This window comes from Pteropus alecto, unplaced genomic scaffold (assembly GCF_000325575.1).
Source record: "Pteropus alecto unplaced genomic scaffold, ASM32557v1 scaffold22, whole genome shotgun sequence".
Lineage (NCBI taxonomy): Eukaryota > Metazoa > Chordata > Mammalia > Chiroptera > Pteropodidae > Pteropus > Pteropus alecto.
Window position 1 is genome coordinate 11876707 of NW_006434839.1, and position 27644 is coordinate 11904350.

At 35.3% G+C, this 27644-nt stretch overlaps 1 protein-coding gene and 1 pseudogene across 1 annotated transcript in view; one reads left to right on the forward strand and one right to left on the reverse strand.

The window, feature by feature from the left end:
• The window catches only part of GRM8 (glutamate metabotropic receptor 8), a 676955-nt gene that overhangs the window by 630398 nt on the left and 18913 nt on the right, over positions 1–27644 (forward strand). The gene's annotated exons all lie outside the window — the stretch shown is intronic.
• On the reverse strand, positions 5488–5606 carry LOC112478805 (annotated as a pseudogene).

The following is a 27644-nucleotide window of genomic DNA, read 5'->3' on the forward strand; positions in this document are numbered from 1 at the left end:
AACATTTCACAACTATGAGCATCTATATGATTCCTTGAAAAGAGAATTTCCATAAATCATGTCTACATTTCCAAAAGGGTACTTACATAAAAAGTTTTTGGATTTTTTTTTTTGGGGGGGGGAATGCCTTATTCAGATATTGTCAAACTAAACCCCATGAGCAAAATGAAATGGGAAATGAAAAGGGAAACATTAGTGAGGATAAACTAAGTTATGTTGTGGTAACAAAATAACCCCAGATCTCAGTGGCTTATCAGAACAGAGGTTTATTTTTTCCTTCGTGCAAAGCCTGCTATGACTTCCGTGACTCTCCTGAGTCACTGTTCTCCATATGGTCACTCAGCAATGAAAAATGCTTCCATCGGGTGGCTCCACCATCTCAATGTGTGACCTCCGCAATCACTGTAGCAGAAGACAGAAGAACCGGAGGGTCAAGCACTGATTTTTAAATGCTTCAGCCCAGAAGTAACACATGCCGCTCCTGCTCACATGTCCTAAGTCTTACCTAGTCACATTCTCCCCTGTCTGCATGGAGCCTGGAAAGGTGAGAGGGTACAATGCTATTTAGGGTAGTAACTATCTTTTTTCCCCCAATTTAATACATACTTTTTTATTTCTGAGGTATGTAACAAGCTAAAAGACTTTCAACTCTAGTTTGTAAATATGCCAGGATTGGAATATTCATTAATAAAGTACTGCCACATTTGCTTGCTAAAAATACATCTTCTATGAAAAAAAAATGTTGTTTTTGCAAAATATTTCTTTCTAGTACTGTGCCCGTGTCATTATTTAATGTTCTCAAAATCAGTAATTTGGTCATTATTTTTTGCTTTCTCAAACTTTTGCTCATTAAGGAAACTTTAAGCTAATTAGTTACATGAGTGGTCTCATATTAGGTCAGTTGGTCAGAGCCACAATTCATATTGGTCTTATATCATGTCCTTTGACCTTCTTCCTCCATCTGGTCCCTTTTTCTGCTCTATTCTTACTTTCTTTTTGGTGCGGGCCTTATTCTCTCAGCTGTAGGTATGCCTCCTCTTCATAACAGGAGAAGACGAAGGCTACTTATTCCAGTTGCATCCCCTCAGCTCAGCAACTCCAACAGAAAGAAAAATTCTTTCGGTGAAAATGATATCTCAGTTCTTGGGAATCACTGAGGTTGGTCCTCCTTGAGTCTCACTCTCTTTTACCTAACCCCACTTGTTAGAATGATGTCCCAGTTCAGGACTTGGGAGCTGTGATCATTCCTTTGGTAGATGGCTGGCAAGGGCCTTTGCTTGATGGTACCACCGGAATCACCTGGATTGTGGAGCAGAGAACTGTTTCCAGAGGAACAGATAGGTCCCTTCATCCTATGTCCTCTGCACACGTTTGATGATTAAATCTGCTCTTCTCACCTTGTGTCTATATTAGACACCCCAAACGACATATTATAAAGTGCATATCCAGTCAATGGCATTTTTAGTTCTCTAATTTTTAAATGTATTAAATAAACATTAAGTTGGAGATAATAGCATTTTCAAATTGTTTACCAAGAATAACTAATAAGAAATAAGAATCTGACACTGTTTTACACTATTATTATATATAATATGTCATATTATATACATAATGTATATAATAATTTTAGAACATTAAGAATCTTCAATGAGTTTTACTATGTCTTAGTATATAAACCAATGTTTTTTTTTCTGTCAATATTTCACCAAACTTTCTCTTTTTTTACTTAAAAGTATTGGGGTGATATTGGTTAATAAAATTATATCAATTTCAAGCGTAAAATTCAATAATATATCACCTGTATATTGCATTGTGTGTTCACCACCCAAAGTCAAATCCCTTTCCATCACCATACATTTGACCCCTTTACCTTTTCTACCTCCTCTCTTCCCCCTTTCCCTCTGGCAACCAATGAACTGTTATCTGTCTGTGTCTAAGAATTTTGTTTGACTTGTTCATTTGTTGCTTTTGGTTTTATATCCCACAAATGAGTGAAATCGTATGATTCTCAACATTTTGTGTCTGACTTACTTCATTTACCATGATTATCTCAAGATTCATCCATGTTGTCACAAATGGCAGTATTTCATCTTTTCTTATGGCTATATACCAACAATGATATATCAGAAAAAAAAAATTCTTTTGCTATTGTAACAAAAAGAATACCCAAGAATACACTTAACAAAGGATGTGAAGGACCAATACACCAAACTTCCTTTTTTTATGTCAAGTGCTAATATTTATTTTAGCCTTTAAAATTGGGATTTTTTGGTATATGTTATACAGTTTTGTGTATTAAAAAGAGAAAATCTATCTCTGACACTTTAAGTAGATAATTTTGGAAGCTTGCTTCTCCCTTCTCCTGTAAACAGATCCTGTAGGAAGGCTTCTAAACTACATTTGGTCTGATTGCACTGCCCTTGCATATCTGACGAACAGGCTCCCATACTATGTCCTCATTTAGCTTGTCACCATAGAGGTAGACTGTGCTTTTCACTGCTATGGCATTAAAGGGCAGTTAGCTGTTTTCCATTTTCTCCCATTCCCTAGTGATTGTCAGATTTTATTTAATTTTTTCATTCTTGGAATGAGCATTTCCAGCCTCTGCTGCCCAAATAAGTGACAGAGGCATTTGCTCATAATGGCAGGTTCTTCGCCATTAAGACAAAGAGTTTATACCTAATGCCGGCAGGTCATATGGTAACTCTAATCAATCCAGCCTTGTTGTTGGCCTTGTTCTGAAGTGTAAACCAGTTCTAGTCATCAGCCTCTGAAAATATTTTATAAGCATCTGTTTTCTGCCAGGCATTGATCACTCCTGCCACAGTCACCCTGCCATTACACTCAAGTCCTCTTATATGATTAAAGTCCATCCTGTTGACAGTTGGCCTGACCGGATTTGCTATCAGCTCTTCCTGGACCCACTGACGCTACTTTCTTCCTTTTTGTAACAGCCTTCATTGAGTGTCTTACTCTCTGACACCAACTTCCAGCCTGCCTGTACCCGTTTCTAGCGTGGTATTTGGATCTCCTGATGAGTTTACGAGGTCTCTAGACCTCGTCCAACCTGATCAACCCGGTCCAGAGTCATCCAGGCTCTGTGATGACAGTGCTTGCTCTTTTACTTAATCTATCCTTTACTCACTGTTGTTTCTAATAAATATTATCTCTGCCACTGCTGATGGCCCGTCAGCCTTCCCTTCTTCTTTTTACTTGCTGTTCCTGCTTTTTTTTTCCCACTGACTGCAGCTTTCCCCATGCTTCTTAGGTTCCACGTGGTTAACTAAAAAGAATATAAAGCATTTAGAAAGGAATTATAAGAATAAAGTACAGTCTAAAATGATTTATTTTTAAAAGGTCAGAAAAATTAAGTACGATTTTATAAACAGAAAGTAGACCATAACAGACAACAAATAACTTAATGATCTACAAAATAAGTCAATATTCACACAATGTTACTTCAATATAATGCAATTAAAAATAAGTCTAATCCCTTTGGGGTTGATATAGTACCTCATAATTTATATTATAATGCATTAAAAGCTATATAAGGAAGACTTCCTGCACTGACTAGCAAAAACTGAGCCTCTGGTTTATCATAATTGCTAATGTTTATTCATTCATACTTATTACTATGTGCCAAACACTTTTGAGAGTATTTTTCATTCAATAACTTACTGATTCCTCACAATCTCCCTAAGAAGTGGTTCTCATTACACTGTTTTACAGTAAGGAATCTGAGTGCAACTATTCCAGGGTCACATAATCTTAGGTGGTAAAGAATGGAGTCAAACCCAGCTTATCTTTCCCCAGGAGGCACTATCTTAATCACCCAGCCATACTGCCTTTTTTCCAATTTCTATGAATGTTCCTTCTCTGTGATTTTTGCTGCCTCTCCATTCTTTTCCTCAGTCTTAAATTTCCATGTTCTAACTCTTAGTTCTCTACTTTTCTAACTCGATGTTCTTTCTTGGGTGAAGGCCTTGTTCCCTCTTCCTGGTGTTGTTCCCCAAACATACTATTCTGACCTGTGTCCTTTCCTCTGAGCACCATATCTGCATCTCCAGTTGCTACTGCGTATATCAATTTATATGTCTGGAAGAGATTTTAAACAAAACAAATCCAAAAAAGCATCACTGCTTCTCTTTCAGTTTCAAATCTCTGCTAATGGCCCACTCTCTGACCCCAGGAATCTGGACTCCTTTGTCTCCTTTACTCAACTCATGGATTCTATCACCAAAATCTCTGAGTTCCAAAATTCTTCAGAAACCTCTTAAATCTGCCCTTATTTCTTCATGACTAATACACTCAGGAGGTTCAAGTCTTTCTTATCTCTCACCTAAACTAACAAAAATCGATCAATCTTCTAACCACGAACTTCCTTTGCCCCCTAAAATCTATCCTTCACTCTGCATCCAGTGTTAATTTTCTGAAAGTAAAAGAGAGACAGAGACAGAGACAGAGAGATAGACAAACAGAGAGACAGAGAGAGAAAGTAAGAAAAGCCTCAGGATTAACAATCTTCGTGGATTTCCCAAGGTCCAAACTTCCTGCTACTACCTCTCCTTGACCCACATCTCACCTTAAGCTCCAGCCATTCTAAATTTTTTACTGCTACTGAACATGCTTTCTCTGACAGATGTGTTCTGTATTCTTTTTGTCTGGAAAAGACCAAACCTATTGCTCCATAAATTCCTTACTTCTTCCCTTCTTATTTCTATCAAACTTAATCTGTACCACTATTTAGGTGTATGTATTTGCCACTTGACTATAACTGTAGTACAAGGATCACGTTAAAGTCATCCTGATATCTTTGAAATGTAACCTGATGCTTGGCACAAAGAAGGAGTTTAAAAATTATTCCTGAATAACTGAATGGATGATATTTCGTGATTTCCCTTGATAGCACATTTTAGTGTACCTAACTAAACACTGTGAGTATAACAACAAAATTATTTAACTTATAATAGAAACGGAAGAATAGTCATATTAGTTATAATTTTTATTTAAAATGACCAAATTACTAGCCTTGACTTAACACCACTGAATACTTTATGTTCTAGCTTGGACATTAACATGAGTCTGTTCTGCCTTGTTCTCTCCTTATAAAGAATCATGTTGATAGTTCTTATGAAATATGAAGGCTGGAAGAGAGCTATATCTTGATCTGGGTGTATACATATATAAAATTAATTGAGCCGTAAATCTAAGATTAATGTTCTCTATACATGTTTTGGTCTGTATCTTATACATAACTTAAAAAGTAACAAAAATTTAAAAAGTTGAAGGCCCGAGGAGTTCTCAAATATAAAGAAGCCAGTTATTAAAGATAGCAACCCTAGTCTTGTGCTCTGTTCCATTTTATTGTTTTGTTTTGTTTTGTTTTGTTTTTATTTGGTTTGGTTTTTTAGGTGAGGCAATCCTTAGTTGACCTCACAGATTGCAAGGATCTTGTCAGTTTACAATCCTTTATTTTTTTATTTTTTACTCCTACAGTACCTGGTCATCCTAAGTGGTCTCCCATCCAAGTTCTAAGCAGGCCCGACCTTGCTTAGCTTCTGAGATCAGATGGGATCGGACTTGTTCAGAGTAGCATGGCCATAGACTCAGTTCCATTTTAAACAACCACAAAAGCAACAAAAATAAAGCTGTTAAACATTAGATAGATTCAAGTTGTTAATTTTTGGCATTGCTTATCTAATTATCTTACAAGGAGCTTTTTAATATATGCTTACTGTGCTCACTCGGTCTGGGTCTACTCAAGGAAACCAGAAACGTCACTAAGTATTACAACAGAGAAAATTTTAGAAGAGAGTTGGTTGTAAAGATGTTGGGTAATAAAAAGTTAAAGGGAATACTGAAGTAATACAGTAATAACTTCAAAAAACAGCTACTACTCCTTAGGGCTGGAGAAATAAAAGAGGAAAACCTAGAGTTATCAGAACCTTGAAGCTAGTAGGAAAGGCCCTGTGGATTTATGATTCACACTTTAGTGCAGGAAAGGTTTTCTGTGTGGCAGAGCTGGTACCCTAGGACCAAAGGATGGGACCTTCAGAGCTGGGGCTCAGACTTCTGAGGAGGGAGCCCTGCCCAGCTGCTGCAGCTACCTCGGGAGCCAAAAGAAGAGTTTCTTAGACCTAGATCTGAGATAGGCAGCTGCTATGCTGGACTAGTTTTTATAAGGGGGAGCATGAGGCTGCTCTAATAGTGATGACAGGAAATGGGGAGAAGAGCCACATGTTGCCTTTGGGGTAAGGGTCATTGTCTGGAAGTAGAAAGTCCCTTCTTGCTTGTTATCCAGTCTCCCTACTGTAACCCCTATTGGCACAACAAAGCAGAAATCCAACTAACATGAAGGAAAATAGTTTACAAGAACCTGGCCCCAACATCACAAACCGGAGTATATGGAAGGGTGCATTTGGGGCTGGGAGACAGCAACTTCAAAACTTGAAAAATAATAAATCTGAATTCTGAATAAATCTCTCATAAATTCTTCCAAACAAGAGAGATCTACCTTTGTTTGCCCAGAGACTTAAAAAAAAAAAAAAAAAAATGTGTCTGGTAACAAAATAAATATGCACTTGTATTCATGTCATGATATCCTATTTTATGCCAACGGTAAATGTAGAAGAAATTCACTATAGGTCAATAACTTTGATTTCTCCTAATTACCAAGTTACTTTCATCACTTCATGTGAAATAAATGCATAATTTATTACCCATAATCAAATTTCATGTAATAAAAGGCCGAATTTGACACCTTAGCTACATTATGTCCATTAGTTCTCTGTTATATGTAGTATCAAAGTGAAACTTGTATGTATTGGTACAGAAGAGGTCAGAAGTAAGGTGAAAAAAATGAAGAAATAAATAACGCTATAAAATATTTATTGTTAATTGCCAACTTGTTAATTGGACAAAAACAATAGAGCCAGCCAGCAATGCCATTTCCCCCCACTTTTCTGGAGACACAGCGTCTCCTGTGTGGGTTAGCATTTTCCGCAGTGTTTTTCAGTTGCCCGTGGTGGTGCTCCTGAAAAGGGCTTCCCAAGATGAGGTCTAGGGCACTGGGGCCCTGCAAACTAAGCACTTCTGCTGGAAGCTCAATCTCCCAGGGCCCCACCAATGCTTAGACATCAAAACGCTAACACCTCAGCTTCTGAGGTCCTGACCAGGAGATTAGGATGCTATTGGGGCCCTAGACCCCATCTTCTTTTACTTTGTCCAACACAGTTCGGTATGCATGGATAATCAAGTTTTGTTTTATTTGGCTTTTTATTTACAACAGAAAATATTCTAGGTAGGAATATAACATCGGAATGATTGGATTTCTTAAAGTCCCTGCTCCTTCCATATGCAAAACTGTTCCTCCCTATATATAGCTCTCTCTTGTCCTGTGGTAAATTCTGAAACTCTTTATGGCCTCAAAGCTTATTTCTCATCATGGAATCCTCTAACCCTGGGGGACCAGTGCCTAAACCAACTTCTTTAAATTTCTAGGATCTGTCACGTGTCTTTTCCAGGACACATTTCGGGATCAAGGGATTTTTTTGTCTTAGCCTCGATTTTCTGGTTCTCATCTAGAAAACTATTGCTTTGCATTCTTATCATCATTTCCTTGAACTTTGTGTTCCATTCAAAAAGCAGGAGCTCCCCACCTAAACTCTATTGACAAACATCCCCTTGAGGCTTCTCCTTCACAGCTGGTCTGATTGCCTATTCCTTCCTCCCTTTTATAGTAGGACACTCTCAGCATCCAGCATCATAGGTTACAATTGCCTATCATTTAAGCCTCACATTTATACTTCAGTACATATAGCTTTAACCCCACTTTCTGGAGTATACTAAAGTGTCACACATACCAATTACAGAAATACTGTGATTTCTTCAGAAAAGATAGAAAAACATTCCACCCAGAAGAATTTTAAGATTGTTAAACAAATTCCTGAGTTACAATGATTGAAATGGGCCAAGGACATCAGCAGACCCAGGTAGGACAATTCCAGCTGGGCCTGTTTAATAAGAATAGCTGCTTAAATCTCTTTATAAATGAATAAATCCAGACTGATGCAGCTTTAAAATAGCAACTCAAGTGACAGTATGCTAATAAAAATCATGGATTTGGGAGACAGACTTACTGTTCTATCCACAGTTTTACCTTAAGCAGCTAATTTATACTTGTTATACCCAAATTTTCTTTTGTTTTTAAGTAAAGATTTTCTTTTGTTTTTAAGTAAAGATTTTTACTTAAAGACTTGAACATAATTCCTGAAATATAAAAATCCCTGAAAAAACATAGGCGGTAAGCTCCTTGACATCGGTCTTAGCAATGATTTTCTCAGATTTGGCCCCAGAAGCAAAGGCAACACAAACAAAAATAAGAAAGAGGATTACATCAAACTGAAAAGCTTCTACACAGCAAAGGAAATCATCAACAAAGTGAAAAGGCAACTTACAGAATGGGAGAAAATATTAGCAAATCATCTATGTGATAGGGGTTAGTATCCAAAATATAGAGAGTACTCATACAACTCAATAGCAAGGAAAAACAATCCAATAAAAAATTGGCTATCGTATATCTTCTTTTGAAAAACAGACATTTTTCAAAAGAAGATATACAATAGCCAACGGGTTTGAGAAAAGGTGCTCACCATCACCAGTCAGTAGGAAATGCAAATCAAACCCACAATGAGATGTCATCATACATCTGTTAGAATGACTATTATCAAAAAGACCAGAGATAATGAGTGTTTGTGTGAGTGTAAATTCTTGCGGCCTCTACAGAAAAGACTGTGGAGGTTCTTTAAAAAATTAAAAATAGAACTACCACATGATCCAGCAATTCTATTTATGGGTCTTTATCTATGGGGATCAAAAATACTAACTTGAAAAGATATATAATGTTCATGGGTCTTTATCAAAAATACTAACTTGAAAAGATATATAATGTTCACTGCAGCATTATTTATAATAGCCAAGACATGAAAACAACCTAACAGTCCATTGATGGATGAATGGATAAATATGTAACATATATATACATATATATATATGAATATTATTCAGCCATTTATAATGACATGCATAGACCTTGAGGGCTTTATGCTAAGTGAAATAAGTCAGATCTCATTTATAAGTGAAATCTAAAAGAACAAACAAACAAACAAAAACCCAAATTTGTGGATATAGAGAACAGATTGTTGGTTGCCAGAAGTAGGAGTCAGGGGTGGGTGAAATGGGTCTTATACAGCTACATTTTTTGTTTTGTTTTGTTTTGAGAGGATATTGACGCTATGCTGCAAACAAACAAAAACCCAAATTTGTGGATATAGGGAACAGATTGTTGGTTGCCAGAAGTAGGAGTAAGGGGTGGGTGAAATGGGTTTAAAAAAAAGTTTTATAAGGTTCTTGTAAGAATGAATAAAATAGCAAATGTTAAGTTTAAAGCACTGGACACGGTCATGTAATAATTAGTAATACTTCTCACTGTACCTCTATCTTTCCATATACAGCTTTTTGTTTTGTTTTGAGAGGATATTGACGCTATGCTGCTCTTTATTTCACCCTTGTGCTGAAATTGTCATTACTTATTAAATTCCTTCTATGTACCTGGTATTTAATATTACCCATTGTCCTCTTGGATGATAATTAGTCCTTGGGTCAAAAAATCTTTCTTTATATATAAAGCACAGATATGCCTTCAATACACAAAGAGATATGTAATATACCTGAGATGTTAACATTTCATTGTGGGGAGATTAGGAAAAACATGTTTAAAAAGGCTCCTTGGGCTGGCAATATGAAAGATCATGTGAGAAATACTGTTTTATCTAACTGCAGTACCTCAGTTTCTCCTGCAACCATCCTACGAGGTCTACAAAAGAAAGCTGAGTGGCAAAATGACTTATCCAAGGCCACAGAGTTGGTGAGTGATGGTCACATAAATGAAACAGACCTTGTGGTGATTTTACTTTCAGAGAGAGAAGTTGACAAATTACAGATATTATAGTAAAAAGCAATTGCAAGAAAATTGGCCCCACTGAACCTTTCCTAATTCAGAAAAATCTACTAGCATCTAAATGGAAGTAACAAGTATGACTTGGTTTCATAGTAGTGGAACTATTGAAACTTTTGGTTAAAAAATTCGGAGAACTCTCCTTAATAAAAATGAACTCTTTGTAATACAAATGAAGCCACCAATACTTCTTGTTATGGAAGAATCAGGAAGCCTAGATTTAGTATGGAATGTGTGAAATGACACTTATCTATCCTAGACGCCCCCTCCTTTTCTTCTTCCCTCCTTTCTTCCTTTTTTTTTTTTTTTTTTTGACAGCAAACTCCTCGCAAATGAAATGTCTTATGAGATAACCAAATATAAAGAGGAAGAGGCAAGGCTCTGGCCACAGTGCCGCTCCAGCTTGCTGTCCCCACCATGACAATCATTAGGGAGCTTAGAACTCTTGAGCCCTCTGGCACCAGTTAGAAGGCCAGCAAATTCATTCCCATCCAGTCTTTGACTTTGGGCTTATACTCTGAAGGAATGATTGAGTTTACCAAAAGTTATTGTGCAAATAGTTCTGTCACTGTGCACGTATGCCTAGTCAGAGATAAGATATTTTAATCACTAGTCACCTCATGAGGGAGTTTGTATTGATACACATGCATATAAACACACATATGTACATTTAAGTATTAGTTTACAAAGCAGAAAGGTATGAGTACATTTGCTGATATTCATTAACAGGATGTTTATCAACAATTGTTACATTAACAGGCTGGGCTAATCTTCGTACATTAGTTCTTGTATCACGATTTAACTGATAGTTGCTCTCTCTTTCCTAATACAACTTTTGGTATTTTAAGAATTTCTAATGAAGAAGACTGAATGACAATAATTTAAAACTTCGTACTTACTGGATCCCATCTATTAATATACTCCTTTCTTCAATTTGGAGATCTCAATTATTACTTTTCTTTTAAGTTCCTGGATAGTTAATTTCTACTCTAAATACAGTCAATTATCAAACTTTGAAAGAAAAATTTCAAGACCTGACAATCCTTTTTGATACGTGAAATCTATTCTGACTGCTGTACTATCATCACTGCAGTTTTAGTAGAACCCCCAATTAATGGATTTTAATCTACTCACTCAAGTATTTTGGTCTTCTTCATTCCTATTTACATGTCTGGTCTCCAGTTTCTTTGCCATTTAGGTATGAGCAAACTTTGGCTTGCTAAGCTGGCTCTGCCCCAGCTTTCAACTAAAACCCTCCAGCAACTAATCTCTGCTTTGGAGGCCAATTTCAGACGTCTCACTGAGCCCTGCGGTGGAATTTTCATGTTCTCCTTTCTTTTTTGACCTTTTAGCTAAAGCCACAGTCTCTGCCCCAGTGCTGTAGCACAAATTGCAAATATCCCTTTATTAATTGGCCATATCCACGAGAGAATAAACAGTTCGTTCAATATATAAAGGTTGCATTTTCTTGTTTGTTTAATTGATTTTTAATTTTTGTTATTCTTAAAAATCCATTAGTAAATGCTCATAGGACGTTATTTATGCTATGAACTTAATCGAGCATATTTTTCACAGCAGTCATCTTTTTTAATCACTTACATAGTATTACTCAGTTTTTGGTTTTCTTTGAAGGGACTGTATTTTGTATATTCTTAAATATTGCATTTTGTGATTTTAGTAACCTAAGCCAGCAGAATAGCAACATATTTTCCAAAAAAAAAAGTACAGTTTGAAATTCTGCGTTTTCAATCAACAGCAGCAGTGGTGTTCAAATGTACAGTTCTATTTTGAAGAATTTTATTGTTTGTATTTATGTATTTGTGATGTATAAGGAAATGCACTTGGAGCTCTTTGAAATAAAAGGAAAACAAAATAAAATGTCCAGTTACCTGTCTTCCCAAGCATTTTTTTAGGACTTACCTAAGCATTTACAAACAATTATTATGCTCCTTCCCTGCACCACTGTTTTATATTTTCCTGATTTTGTTTGTTTTAAAAGATAAAAATATAAATTATAAACACAAAGACTTGAGTATTTACAATGTGATAAATGGATGGGGCTATGAAGTGAGCCCTAAAAGATCAATAGAATCAGTATGACATCGACAATTAAGCTGCATGTGATTGGCAGACATTCTCTAAGATCTTTTGAAATGACGTTTAGTTTACATAATACTAAGTAGTGTGCCCATCTATTCGAGCTAATGGTTAGATTGCTTCTTTTGAAAAATGGTGATAACTTATACTATTTTATATGTAAAGACTTGTTAGAGTATGAGAATCATCATGTTCTTCTCTCTCTCTCTTTAGATTCTAAACTAATTGCCAGATTAATTCAGTTATACATAAATAAATAAATGGTCATCTTCATTACTGGTAAATATGGGTTGGAAAATACAGCCTGGACCTGAGAGCTGAATCCTGGTTTCCTAACACCCCACCCCGCCTTTTCCCCAGTGGTCATTAAGTCTACTTCTAGAGACTTATTATGAGAGAGAAGGGGCATGTCTGTGGAGCTGTGATTTCCCCTGCCTGTCATGCTGTCAGAAGCTGTTCCTCATGACAGCAGTTGCAGTGAGAAGAATGTGCCTCCTACAGCCAGCTGATTCCAAAAAGAGAGCCTGGAAGTAGCTGAGTTGTGCATTCTTAGTGCCTTTGCCTAATCTTATGATTCAGATAAATCATTCCGCCTTTCAGAGGAACCAACCTAGGAGAAGTGCCTGGGCTAGAGATTGATTAGGGATTAGTCATATCAACATAATGTTGATAGTTGAAAACTCTAAAGTGTCTATTATTATTCCAACTTAGAAAATGAGGAAGCAGCCTGATGGAGGAGATTAGGGATTTACTTGGTCAAAGTCACAGAGCTAGTAACTGATGGAGCAAAGCTTTAGATGTTCCACTCCGTGAGACCGCCTTAGCCCAAAGCAGCACAGCTATAAACCTACGCTAATGCACATGCTTACTCATTTTCTTTTTACATGGAGGCTTGCCATGGGATGTTTTTTCAGCAGTTCAAACCTACCTTCTGCTAAAATCTTTTCTTCAGGGAAAGGTGATGTCACTCTCTTAGCGTATGCTTATTAATCTTATTAATCTTTTGGCACATGCTGCTGTCTTCTTTGTCTGGGAGAACTCAAACTCTGAGCCTGGATCTCCTTAGTCTTTCCATTACCGTTCTCTTCTCTGGTTTTCTCCTCCACCTCAGCCCTCTCTCACACATTCTGTGTTCTGTACCTGACATTGACTCCCCGTCTCCCCTGCTATTAATCCTACAGTTGTAACATAGCCCCTGATTTCTTAAAGTCAGAGGATTTTTAACCTTCATTTTATTTCTTAAATATATTTTATCCACTTTACTCTCCAACTAAAAAAAAAATTTTTTTTTGAGCAAAAAAACCTTCAACGACCTTCTCTAGCAAAATCAATAAACAGACATTCCCAATGCCCCCTTCCCTTCCTCATACGTACTGGTGCCTATTCTGATATGTGTTACATTTATCCTAGCAAGAATATTTTTATGGAGATAAAATGTTACTTTGACAAGCATTTCAGGCAATATTCAAATAGGTTTATCACTAAAAGAAATTCATTTGTGATTTCTGCTGGTGTTGCTATTTTGATGAATAGATATTCAGAATTCTAGTTTGCATATTAGCTTTGCCAAGGAAAAGAGATTCACCTGACAGAATTACTCAATTTTGAGATTTATGTATGAGGAATTCCTTAATCTATCTACATCTTGGTCTATAAAATCAATGATTGTTATGTAATAAAACTATCTAAGTTTAATATAGGAGTTAAATCTAATTTTTATGAAAATACTTCTGTTTAGTTGAATATTACCATATAGTTGCTAAGACCCAACCATATTAATAAAGAATTGGCATGAAATGAAGTAGCAGAAAGAAAGAACAGGTTTCCTGTTTCCTAAGGCTGTCCTATGGAAGTGGCCGTAAGATTTGCTATGTGACACTTGCTTTGGGCAAGTCAGTTTTGCCCTTTATAGCTCAAATTTCTTCATGTATAAATGTGAATAATAAGACCTGACTCATTGGTTGTGTTAGGATTAAGTTAAAAGAAGATAATGAATGTAAAGTTGTTAGCATAGATCCTGGCACATAAAAGTGCTTCATAAATGCTAATTATGTTATTATTTTTAAGGCTTGTGGAGATCTAGCATAATTAATACCATACAATGAAAGAAAGGATTATTCTTCTCTAGAGTAAACTTTCCTATTTAGCCATCAATTCAAGATGACAAACAAATAAGGAAACAGGTCTTGTGGAAACATATAGAATCTGTAGGAATGATTAAAATATTCTGAAATGTATGAAGGCTAGTCTGGGAATCTTTCCACATCTACTGCTTTATTACTTTCTTATATGTCTAAAATTATTTCCAACCACTTTCTTATTTTATTCTTTGTAAAAGTTGGTACATTCTATACATTTACATTCACATACTTACAAAAATGCAAACACTCAAATTTTGTGAGTAATCCTTTACTTAGACTGAAACTCCTTGAAGAAGCACATAATATATTTATGAAAACTTAAATGGCAAACAACAATATCCATTTTATTGTTCTTGCCTGTTAAGTGAAGATAATAGAAACATACTATTTTAAGACTTGTTTCTTTTTGAACACTTATAATAATGCCGGATTAAGTGCCATTAAAATGAAACGAGAAGATGGATGACATTGAGAAAATTGTCTAGGGTCTATGGAGAGGAAAAATATGTTACTATGAAATGGTATATAATTTAATGAAGCCCGTGACATGGTACTAGAGCTTATTGAGATCTCAAGATAAGCCAATCTGCTTAGAAACTTCTAATCTCAACTTCGCAGTGGATAGGGTAAATATACATTAAACAAACTTCCTTAACCATTTGAACTAACCTTCCCATGGATACTGCATGTAGGAGTTATTCATGTTTGTGATTATTTACGAAATTGCCTTAGTGTAGAAGAAATGGAACTGAATGATGCAAAGACACACTCACATCCTGGTTCCATTACATATTAGCTCTTGGGCACGTTACTTGGTGTCTCTAAATCACCATTTCTTTATCTTTAAAATAGGGACCTACCAGCTTTATTCCAGAATTATAGGTCATCTATGGGAAAAGTCTAGAATGTAGTGCATGTTTCATAGAGGATGATGATTGTCTGAATGTAGTTTTCCCTGAAAGCAGAAGGCTGACACAAAAACTTGAGTGTGAGTACTTTATTGGGGAGGAAATACTGGAAAGGAGGAGTGAGGGAGCATGGTGATTGTGACAGGAAAAAAAGCAGAGGTAGATAAGGCGACTTCTGGAATCCATGAGGACCTCATTCCCACCAAGACCTCTGGAAATGTAAACTACCTCCTCTGTTTATCCATCTGCGTAACAGCGGGAGTCAGAGCATTTGTCCCCAGGCATAGTTCATGTTCTGTAAACATTTCTTTCTCCTGACTTCATTTTAAGAAATGTCACCTATTTATACTTTTTTTTTTTTTTTGGTCAAGGATGCTGTGGTTATTGACTGCAAATGCTCTCTAAGGCTTGACTTTCCGTTGTTAAGTCTTCAGAATTTTATGTATGGGGTGGAAGACTTTATTCGGTGGAATACGGGTACCATTTTCAAGAGAACAGTAGTCAGAATGAGAGAAAAGTGCTCTAACCAGGGGCCTGGCTGAAGTGAAAGGGGCAGTTATGTTGGAGAACTTAGGTAGGATGAAAAGGAGGAATTGAATAGGATAAAGCATTCTGAGAAAGGTAACTTACAGAGATGAGGGTTGCAGGATGAGGGTAAAACTTTAAAGGGAGAAAGAGATGTCTAATGGTTTTTATGAAATCTTTCCACATGGTGCTTTGAATAAATCTGTATCACCTCTTCAGAACTTCGTTATTCTTCAAGGCTTTCAAAGCTAGACTGCCAAGACTGTACCATAAAGTCTCTGCTTTCCATGGGTCACATATCAGATGTGTACACACATAGTACTTAACAATATTCAAGTCATCCTCTAAGTGAAGTATTGTATACCTCAGTTATTTTTGGATTGACTGTTCAAAGTTGTCTCATTTATGTGTCTTAAGCCTTCTTAATTGTTATGCTATGCATCTTGTCATCTTATACCTCATCCTGGTTTGTAATTAATGTGCAAGTCTCAGGGTAATAGTTACATGAAATATTGCATTTGAATACTACTTTCTTTATTAAAAAAAACCAAAAACCCTTTCTCTTAAAATTCTCACTTAAATATCACAGTAAAGGGGAACATTTTACATAGACACTAGGACTCAAACAAGTTTTGTGGCTGCTGTAAACCCATGATTTTCTAGGTTCATACTGTGTAGACATTTAACTGTAGATTTTCTATCTCCTAGTCCAGTTTGCTTTTCACTTCACATAGCTACACTATCATATTTCTATGTTATACATTGTACATTGCTTTATAAATCGATATTCCGTATTAAGTACATCTTTGATATTTATTGATGATCAAAGTAGAAGATATTACAAAAATAATTTATAATAGTAAGATGTTTTCTATATAAAGATATTTACATACATATAGGCACATGTGTATTTGTGATCTACTCTAAAATATTGATTTATAAAATTTAAGATATTATTAATATCATCATTATTATATGCTTAACTCTGGACAAAGTATTATAGTAAAGTCATAACTATAAGACAGTCTTCACCTATGGAGGTTTTATTATCTAGTTTGGAAGATAATTCTAATTTTCAAAGAAAAATCATAAATAGCATATGTCTTAGAGTTATCCAGAGAAATGGAGCCAATAGGATATCTATATGTATACTTATACCTATATCTATATGTATACTTATACCTATATCTATGTCTATATAAATATAGAAAGGGATTTATTATAGAAATTGGCTAACCTGCTTACAGAGGCTTAGAAATTCCATAATCTGCCATCTGTAAACTTGAGAACCAGGAAGGTCAGTGGTGTAATTCAGTTCCAGTCTGAAGACCCAGGAACCAGGAGCATTGATGTCCAGAGGGCAAGAGAAGATGGATAAAATCACAGCTCAAGATAAGAGAGCAAATTTGTCCTTCTTCCCCCTTTTCATTCTATTTGGTTCCTAAACAGGTTGGATGATGTCTACCAGCATTGATGAGAGAGGTCATCTGTATTTGGTCTACTGATTCAAATGCTAATCTCTTCCAGATACACACTTGCAGACATATCTAGAAATAATATTTCAATCAGCTATCTGGGCACCTCTTAGCCAGTCAAACACACATAAAATTAACCATCACAGCATATAATCATTTGCTCATAATATAAAAATGTGGAATGGCAATAGATCAGGCTAGATCTTGAAAGATGAGTTTATAGGTTTATAGATGATGAAGACTGGGAAAGGACATAAAATTAAGAGGTGAGAAAAAAGGGTTGTTTTTCAAAAGTGATACAATTGGTTTAATTCAGTACTAAAGTAGAACCAGAATATCTACTTTAGTCATAGGAATTTAGACGAGGCTTAGTCATAGGAATTTAGACGAGGCTTTAGTGTAGCATTTTTCCAAGTGTAGCCTGAGGATATTTGAGAGTCCCCAAAAATATTTGGTGTCTTTAAAGTAAAAACTTATTTTCATTTCGGTGAAAATTTGTTTTTGTCTCAAATATTATAAATTCATTTTAATTTCAATGTTATAAATATTGACAGACATAGCTCACATAAACAAAAGCAGTTAGGTATCCTCAAGAATTTATGAGATTTTTAAGAGGTCCTAGTACCAAAAAGGTTGAGAACTACTATTTTGGCAGAAGGGTAGGCATGGCAATTTTTTGTCTTCCATTTTGTCTTCCTTACACACAACCTTTATACTACAAAAGAGTGCTGTGGTTTTAATTTCTTTATAAATCCCCTTAAAGACCAAATTCTTTAACACTCTTCAACATTTCATATAAAGTCCCCTAAAAATCCCTTAGCTTCCTTCTCCAGACTCCACTGACTCTTTCACATATTATAATTACTATGGGGGCAAGGACAAACCCTCCTATGTTATTTCACACCCTTGTGCCTCTGCTCCTGCTAGTTCCCTCACCTGGAAAACCCTTCAGGCTTTCCACCCCCTTGTCTATAAAGATCTGGATTGGGCTCATCTCCCTCAGGAACCTGGAACTAAACTCCCAGTGTGGGTCATGTGCTACCTCTTCGTTTTCCCACATCTCGATTTTAGCATTTACTGTATTACTCTGACATTTCTTACTTCTGAATCTGTTTTCTCTCCTGATTCATAAATGTCTTAAGGACAGAGACCTTGTGACTAATACATGGTTGCCACTTAAAAATGCTTGCTTTATTCAAATTTGCTTGCTTAATAATGCTTGCTTAATAAATGATAATAAGTTCTTGCTAAAAAACGATGTAATAAAAACTAATTAGCAGAGTTAATCTGGTAACTGCCTTCAAAATGATTTCAAGTCAAAAAAGGTCAACGATGTGACTTAAGAACAATTCTGATAAACAGACAAAATAAGTGCATGAATCAAACTCATTTTTTTTTCTCATAAACTTGTAGATCGACTGACAATAATGCATTTTGTAAAAACCATTTAACAGTAGATCCATGCAAACACAGCTTTACTCAGCTTTTGAAGGGGGTCAATTATTGAATATTTTTAATAGCAAATTTGTTTTACAAAGGCGAATTCTGCCATTTTAAGGTAATTGCCGCAAATTTGATTTCATGGAAAACTGCAAGAGTTTTTAAATAAATAAAAATCAGATTGGTTTGGAATAGGATTATCATAACTTTTTAAAAAATCACTTTGCTAATTCTAAGATAATGAATAAATTAAATTAAATTTCCTGTTTGAATTGAATATGGCCTTTAAATAGTAGTTATATTTTAAAATGAGGGCTCTTTCTAGCAAATGTGCTCATTGTCCTACAATGGCTAACTTAAATTTATCTGGACACAAGGAACACTTTTGACTACAGAAATGATAGATAAGTACTTATGAATATTTCTACACATTAATACTATTAAAATGCATGCTAAGAGCTACAGGGACTTGTTTGATTGCTTTTCCAGGTGTCTTTCCATTTCAGCTATTTCTTTCATCCTAATGGAGGTCTATTAGCATACTTACTACATGAGTTGAGTTTACATAGCTTTCCTGCCAAGGGCTGCCCTGCAGTTGCTCCATCATTGTGGTAACCAGCTGTTACTTATTTAAAGCCTCCATCATTTTATATGACAGAGTAACTTAATTATGCGCTGCTTTGGAGATGTTAAATGCATTATCTTTAAAACAAGCGCACTTCATTTAATATTTTTCCTCCATCAAGTACTTGAACTGTGACATTTACGTCATAAGCACTAAGTAACTAAATGCTTTATAAATCGAGGCCTTCTGATAGGGTAATTATTGTTGAGGCAGAGCATTCCTCTAAAGTCTCGAAGATAAAAATTATGGTGGCTGATACTCAAGTCTGTATAAACGGGTTTTGGAAAAATGAAAATTTGGTAAACAGATAATCAGTTGTGGTTATCTACACTGTGGATCAAATTTTATGTTTCAAATTGGATCATATTAGTGATTGTTATAATCTCTTCAATGAATTATAAAATCTCTTTATATTGAGTCATGACTAGCATTGAAAGAAAGAGAGGGGAGAGAGAAAGAAACAGAGAGAGAGAGACAGAGAGACAGAGAGACAGAGACAGAGAGACAGAGACAGAGAAAGAGACGGGGACGAGGGAGGTGAGGGAGGAGGGAGGGAGGGAAGAAGAGAATGTAAAAGAGTGTGTAGTGGGTGCTAAGTGTAAGTCTTGTTCGATGAAATCTTAATTTTAGTTATATATGTACATATATATTATGTATAAATATTTTTCTTACTGTGAGCCCCTATCAAAAAGTTTGTAAAGCAAAGTCATGAGATTAATTGCTACATAAGCCTTTTATGGAAGTTACTGAAACCCTCGAACCTGAGATTAAATGCCTAAACATACTTGCAATCTCACAAATATCTGCCTTTGGTGATGTTTTGCCACCGTAACTTTTTAAAAAATGTTTTCTGTTGTGATTAAATGCACATAACATAAAAATTGTGATGTTAACTATCATAGGAGTACAGCTCAGTGATATTAAGTCCATCCATATTGCTGTGCAACCATCGCCACCATCCATCTTCAGGACTCTTTTCATCTTGAAAAATGGAGACTCCGTATTCATTTCAGCCTCTCCCCAGGCCCCGGCAATCATCATTTTACTTTTTGTCTCTATGATTTTGCCTGCTTTAAGTACCTCATATAAGTGGAATCATAATATTTATATTTTTGTGACTGGCTGATTTTTAGCATAATGTCCTAAGTTTCATCTTATAGTTTATATCAGAATTTCCTTCCTTTCTAAGGCTTAATAATATTCCACTGTATTACATTTTGGTTATCGACTCATCTGTTGATGGACACTTGGGTTGCTTCCACGTTTTAGCTAACGTAAATAATACTACTCTGAACATAAGTGTACAAATAAATATCTCTTTGAGACATGCTTTCGATTCTTTTAGGTAAGTACCCAGAAGTGGAATTGGTGGATAATATGGTAATTCTATCTGTAATTTTTTAGAAACTGCCATACTGTTTTCTTTAGCAGCTGTACCATAGTACATTCCCAACAACGGTGCACAAGAGTTTCAATTTCTCCACGTCCTTGTTATTTTCTGTATTCTTGATAGCAGCCATCCTGATGGGTGCAAGGTGGTATCTCATTCTAGGTTTGATTTGCATTTCTCTAATGACTAGTGATGTTGAGCATCTCTTCATGTGCTTGTTGACCATCTGTATATCTTTGGGAAATGTCTATGAAAGTTTTTTGCCTGTTTTAGAATCAGGTTGTTTTTTCTATATTGAATTTTTCCTTTAACGCTTTAATCCGAAATAATTTTAGACTTACAAGAGTGTAAACATAGTACAGAGAGTTCCTATATGTCCTTCCCTTAGCTTCTCCTAATGTTAACATCTTACATAACCATGGTAAAATGATCGAAATTAATAAATTAACATTTTAAGTAAACCACCAACTGTGTTCAGATTTCAACCATTTTTCCGCTTTTTGTGTGTGGCCTGTATCTCATCCAGAATCCCATTCTACCTTTAGCTGTCATGTTTCCTTAGTCTCTTTCAACCTGTGACAGTTTTTTTAGGCTTTCTTCAGCTTTTGTGACCTTGAGAATTATTTCCCTCATTCCTTCGCTATTCATTAATTGGAATTTTTCTTTAAGGAAGAGCTGTCCTTTCTTCTCCATTTATTTATTTATTTGGATATTTATATCTATTTTCAGAGTTTACGCTCTTTTCCACTACACTGTACAGCCACAAGCTAGCTCGAGTATAATATTAATGGAGAAAAACTGTAGTTTTCTTTGGGGGTTTCAGTGATTGATACCATGACTGAGATACTTAAAACAGATGTAGTTCCTCCTCCTCCCACTCCCAGTTTGTTTTTTGGTGCCTCGTGAATTTTGATGCCTTATTGGTTCAAAAGGGACTGAATGAGAGGGAGGAGAGGTGATGAGGCAGGAGAGGTCTTACTTAAAGGGTGCTGTTATGAGCTGCTATTCCTACTCTCTGAGCTGACTCAGTTTCTATTGGGGCATTTATGTGGGACCTCCAAGGTTCCCCATCACTGATAACATCTCGTCTGGAGTTTCTGTCATGGGAGATGCTCTCTTCAGCTGATTACTATAACTCCTTTGTAGACCGTTACCTGTGGGCAGGCATCCTCTATGGAGACACCCTCTCTTGGAGTCCCATTTCTTCCGTAGGCATCCCTTTTGGACAAAATACCTTTAAGGAGGGTCAAGAGCAACTTGCTTTTTCTCTCCTATCTATTTGTTCTCTCTCTCTTAGCCCACATTTGGCTCATAGAAAATGTATACTCTTGATTCTTTTCTGTAGGAGTTTAATAACTTCTCTAATCTCAAATCTTTTCTGTCAAAAACCAATTTAGCCAGCCTCTTGCTCTTTAGGTGTGAATCAGGCACAACTCTTCTGAGTTCTGTATCACCCAAACTGCAGGTGAAACATAACAATATTTCTATGTAGTCTCCTACCCTCATCTTACACGTGGTGGAAAAATCCTCCCCCATAGGCTAGAAGGGAAAAAGCTGTAGAAGCATCATACCTTTCTCCAAGAAAATTCTCTCTCTGAACTCTGGCCTATCTCTAGGCCTCTTTAAACTCTTTTTTGAGGAAGAAGATGGGTGGTCAGCTAAGGATTAAAAATATGTACATTTTTGGAACACCTCCTTGACAAATCCTGTTTAGTTGGTTATCTACACTTCACTTTGGAATGTGGAAAATAGAATATTCCGTATTGTCTTAGGACAGAGCCTGAAACTGATTGGGCTGATTAAATGTGTAAGATGTTGACAAGAGATAAATCAAGATAAGGATTGAAAATGCATCTATTAGACAGACTTGGACCAGTTGCTGTCTGCTGCTAAGGTTCTTGTACAGATGCAAGAAAAAAGGGTCCTTGTGCTTTCTATCTGTCTGATTGCGGCAGCCAAGTCTCAATGGGGGAATACACTGGAAAACATGGAGTTTTTATGACTCAGAAATTACCTTGTAAACAGTTGAAGAGCCTTTTTTACTCCTAAGAAGAATCTAAAATATGAGTTTACAAGAGAAGTATTGGAAAATTATTCACCTACACTCTTGCCTTCTAAATGCTTGCACTTTTAAAAGCTTTAGAGTTAAAACTAATTAAAAGCAGCCAGTTATTCTTGATCTGGTCCTGTGACATGTGGAGAAAAAAGATAAGGACTGAGAAATGGTTATTTGGATTCAGCGACATGAAGGTGAACTTGACAAAAAGCAATTTTTATAGAGCCTGATCAGAGTGGATTCAGGAGAGAATGGAAGGCAAGCAAATTCAGCAAATAGAGACAATTTACTGAATTTTACTGTAAAATGGTGAAAATAGTTTTTTTTTTTAAATGTTTAAATTATGGAATCACAGAAGGTTTTAAAGATGGAGTAGGATAGCCTGTTTCTTTTATAATGAGAATAGCCATTAGAAATGGGAACATCGATAATGTGGGGGGGTGGGGATCATCAGAAGTGCTGGTCTTTAATAGGTGAAAGGAATAGAATCTTGCGCTCAAGTGGTGAGTTGGCCTTAGGCAGTAACAAGAGAGAAGACATAAATAATTATTACATTAGACAGTAGGTTACTAAAAGTGGTTTAAAAAGTATGTGGGAAGTTCTGTAATTTTCCCGTTTTCTCAGTGGAATAAGAACTAATTATCAGATAAAAGTGAGAGGAAGAGTGAGGACTTCAGTTTTGAAGAAAGAGATGTGAATCAGCCCTGTTCTCGAGAATGGAGGAGTGAATCGGGAACAATCTAATAAAATTGAAGGCTAATTGAGGCCCAGTTGAGGCTTATCAACAATTTGCAATGAGGCTAATTTACAGTAAGCTCACTTTTAGCTTTCCAGTGGGCACGGGCATAGACATAGCAGTGAGTTATATTTAAACAGGGTTTGAACTCTATTTTCTGGACAGGACCAATGACAGGAGTGGGGGAGGGGTCTTTGCTTAGCAATTCTGTTAATGATATACAATAAAAATCTAAGACAGCTAAGGAAGGAACAGAGGAATAAGAGGAAAACAAGTATTGGTATAGTGGAGGAAATTGTCAGATTGAAGAATTATTGACATTGGTACAGAAAGAATAGGTTTGAAAGAGTGAGGTGGTGGTCAGAGCTTAGGAGTCTTGAAGACTTTGGCAAGTGTGCAGTTATTAAGACCAATGTGATAAAAAAATTATTGTAAGTGAGGAATGCAGAAAATTGAGAGATAATGATGTCAGATCAATGTAGACATAGACGTTGATGCCATGAAACTGGATTAATGTAAATTTAGATATCGATATCAATGATACTGGATGAGAAAGAAATAATTTGATAAATCTTCAATATTATATAAATAGTACGTTATCCTTTTTCTTGTTTTCCAGCGATTTAATGCTATTTGCAACGGTTGTCTGTCTTTGATTTTAGGCAGGTGACAAGGACCGATATTGAAATTTTATGGTCAACACCACACCTCCAAAATGTCCTACAGCACTTTATGGTCTTTATGATTCATGACGCAATTTCACATGCATTATCTCATTTTATTTTCATAAATATCCGGTGAAGCAATTAGATATGGCATTGTTGTAACAGTTTTATGGATGAGGAAATATAAATTTGATATTATTAAATATTAAATTATTTTCCAAAGTTGGTATGGCTAAGAAATGAAAAAGGTTTTCCATGGAACATATTCCACATGGATATTTTGAGAATGTTACATGGAATAAATATATTAAATATCAAAACCAAAAATATTTTATCTCATTATCTCATGTTTTTGTAAAAGCTTTGACTTTCCATGAACAATTTTACGTAATGGGAATTAATGATAAGAAAGTGTATTATTTTTAGATTCTAAAACAATTTGATTATAGAATACGTTTCCTATTTTTTTCTTTTCTATCTTTAAACACTAGGTGTTTTTATTTTTTTAAGAACATATAGTAAGTTTTAAGATGCTTTGGTTTTTCTAAGGCAATATGATATTCAGAATATACATGTTATTTCAAAGGTGCTACACTAATTGTTTTTATGACTATAGATATAAAAGAGTAAATAAAATACTGAGAGCAGCAACTGAACAGAACATTAGAATACTTTCAAAATGAGACAATAATGATTATGTCAAGGTATTTAATTAATTAGTCAAATCATAAAAACCTTACGAGCCTATCAATGAGTGATAAAAAAATGAAACTTTCAATATCTGTTCCTTTTAAAAAGAAAAAAATTGTATAAAAAATAATAGAGAAATGCTCTCATTTTATAATGAAGTATATGTATCTTAAACAAAGAATCAGCATCATTTAGAATGATGAGATTCTAGAGGCATTCTTTACAAAATCAGCAATGAAATAAGAACCTTTATTCATACCAATTTTATTTAAAAATTTTCCAGAAATTTAGGCCAATGCAATTAGACATTAAACAGAATTGAGTTCTAGTTCTTGAAAAAGAAGAGGGAAAAATATCTTTTTTACAACTATTATATCTCTAAAATAACAAAAGATTTCAAATAAATATATCTTACATTAATAAGAAATTTGAGGGCACGATACAATGACCAGATAGATATATTCTCAATAACAAGAAAAAAAAAATCAACATCTTATGTCCTGCCAGTAACCGATTAGAAAATGTAAGGGAATAAAAAAAGCCCTATCTATAATGGAACCATTAAATCCCAAGAAAATTCTATCTATCTATCTATCTATCTATCTATCTATCTATCTATCTATCTATCTATCTATCCTTACTTGTGCTTTATAAGAAACCACCGTTTAACCCAATATAACACTGTCTATCTATCTATCTATCTATCTATCTATCTATCTATCTATCTATCTATCTATCTATCTATTTATCTGTCTATCTATCATCTATCTATCATCTATCATCATCTATCTATATATCTAATCATCCATCTACCTACCTATCTATTATCTATCATTCATTTATCTGTATCTAAGGAATTGGTTCTGCTTCTCTGGTTGAATTCTGTTATTTCATCTCACTTCCTTGGTGGCAAGAGGGAGCTACTAAAAGTTGATCTCACATATGTTCTTTCATGAGCTGTTCTTGCTGTTTGTTAATAAAACACCCATATAAATACATGCACCTATAAAATGAAGAGCATATCTCCTTTGTTTAGCTTCTACTATTTTTTTTCATTTCATAAAAGTAATCTATATTCAATGAAGAAAATTTAGAAAATTTAGACACCCCCCCCAAAAAAACCAGAAAGAAGTAAATGTCATTTATGGTTCCACCTCACATGAATAGTCAGAGTTTGTGTTTTGATTAACTTCTTTCTAACTTTGGTCTTAGAAAAGTGTTTGTTTTGGGATCATAAAGTACATGCAACTCTATCTCAACATATGTATTCTTTAAATTATATTGTTTTTCTATGGCTGTGCTATTATTTCTATATTCATTCAATTTTTGGTCACTGGCTTATGCTTATTTTTAATTTCTGTGAATAATTACTAATGAGTATCTTTACAAATAAATCTTTGTCCACATATCTAATTTTTTGTTTATTTTAAATAGAAAGTATTCCTAATAGGAAATTACTGACTTAAATAACAATAAATAATCAGGTTAACATTGTTCGTTTTTCTTTATATTTTAAGCATTGACGACAATAAGTTTTCTTAGCAAAGAATGTATAGGTTTACCTAATCATCAGTTTTCTTTTATATTCTTCCCCAGAGTCCAGTGCTTTTTACATAATTTGTGGAACTTTGCTCCCTTTCCTTTTTTAGAGTCATGGAATCACTGATGTGGTCAGAGGGAAGTACACAGACTCTGGAGCCAGATTACCTGGGTCAGAATCCCACTCTGCCACTCACTAGCCCTGAGACCTTGAACAAGTGGCCTAACATGTCTGCATGTTGGTTCTTCATCTGCAAAGTACAAATAAACATGGTACTCCCTTCAAAGACTTAATGAATTCCTATAAAGTGAGAATGCATGTAAAGGGCTTACAAAGAGGCTGGCATGTAATAAACACTATTGTAAATATACTCAACTCTGTTACTTTATCAGGAATAATTTTTCCTGTTTTCCGTATGAGCAAAAGAGACTCAGAGAAGTTAATTTATTGGTCTGTGGTTGCCATGTCTATGAGTCGAAAGTCAAACATTTAACTGTGTCTTTCTGACTCTCTCAATAGAATGGCCTTTCAGTTGTACCAGTTGAGTCTCTAAAACATATTAGTTAATCTTTACTAGTGGGTGCTGCTGTAATAAACAATTCAGAAATCAGCAATGGTTCGTTTCAAATCAGGGATATAGGTGCTGTAGGATAGACTCCATCTGGAATATACTATTCCATTGTCAGAAAGAAAAAGCAGGGACCAAGCACTGAATTATACTTAAAGCTTCTGCTCAGGCTTGGGGTACATTATACCTATTCACAACTCATTTTTTAAAACATATCACATGATAAACCCTCACATGAATGGGATGGAGAAGATGCTGTTCTCTAAAGAGTGGTTCTGAAAATCACATGACAGTGGACAAAGAAGTGTAATCATATTATAGGGAAGGGTGGAGTGAATAATTGCAGGCAATAATATAATATACAACAGAAATGGACACAGTGGAAGGTCTTTGCAGTAGAAACAAAAAAGTATAAATATTCAAAGAAAAGAAATAAGTTGTAGAACATGGGAAAAGTTTACTGTGTGAGAGAAGAGTTCTCGATGGTAATTCTATAGCTTAATTTTTTTAAATATTAAGAGATTGGTGATAGTTGTTTACAGTGTCAAAGATATTGGTTAGATGCAGCATTAGATATGCACTAGCTGAGAGAAAGAGGTCAAAAGAGAAAGCTGTAAATCAGGCACAAGTGCTAAGTTGCTACCTTTAAAATTTTAGAATATACATCGACAGCCCAACTTTCTTTTTCATGTGCTGAGTTATTCAGGCTTCCTTTCCTATAAACTCCCTCAGGTATTGAAGCCTATATAAAGTGCCTGAAATGATTCTTCCTT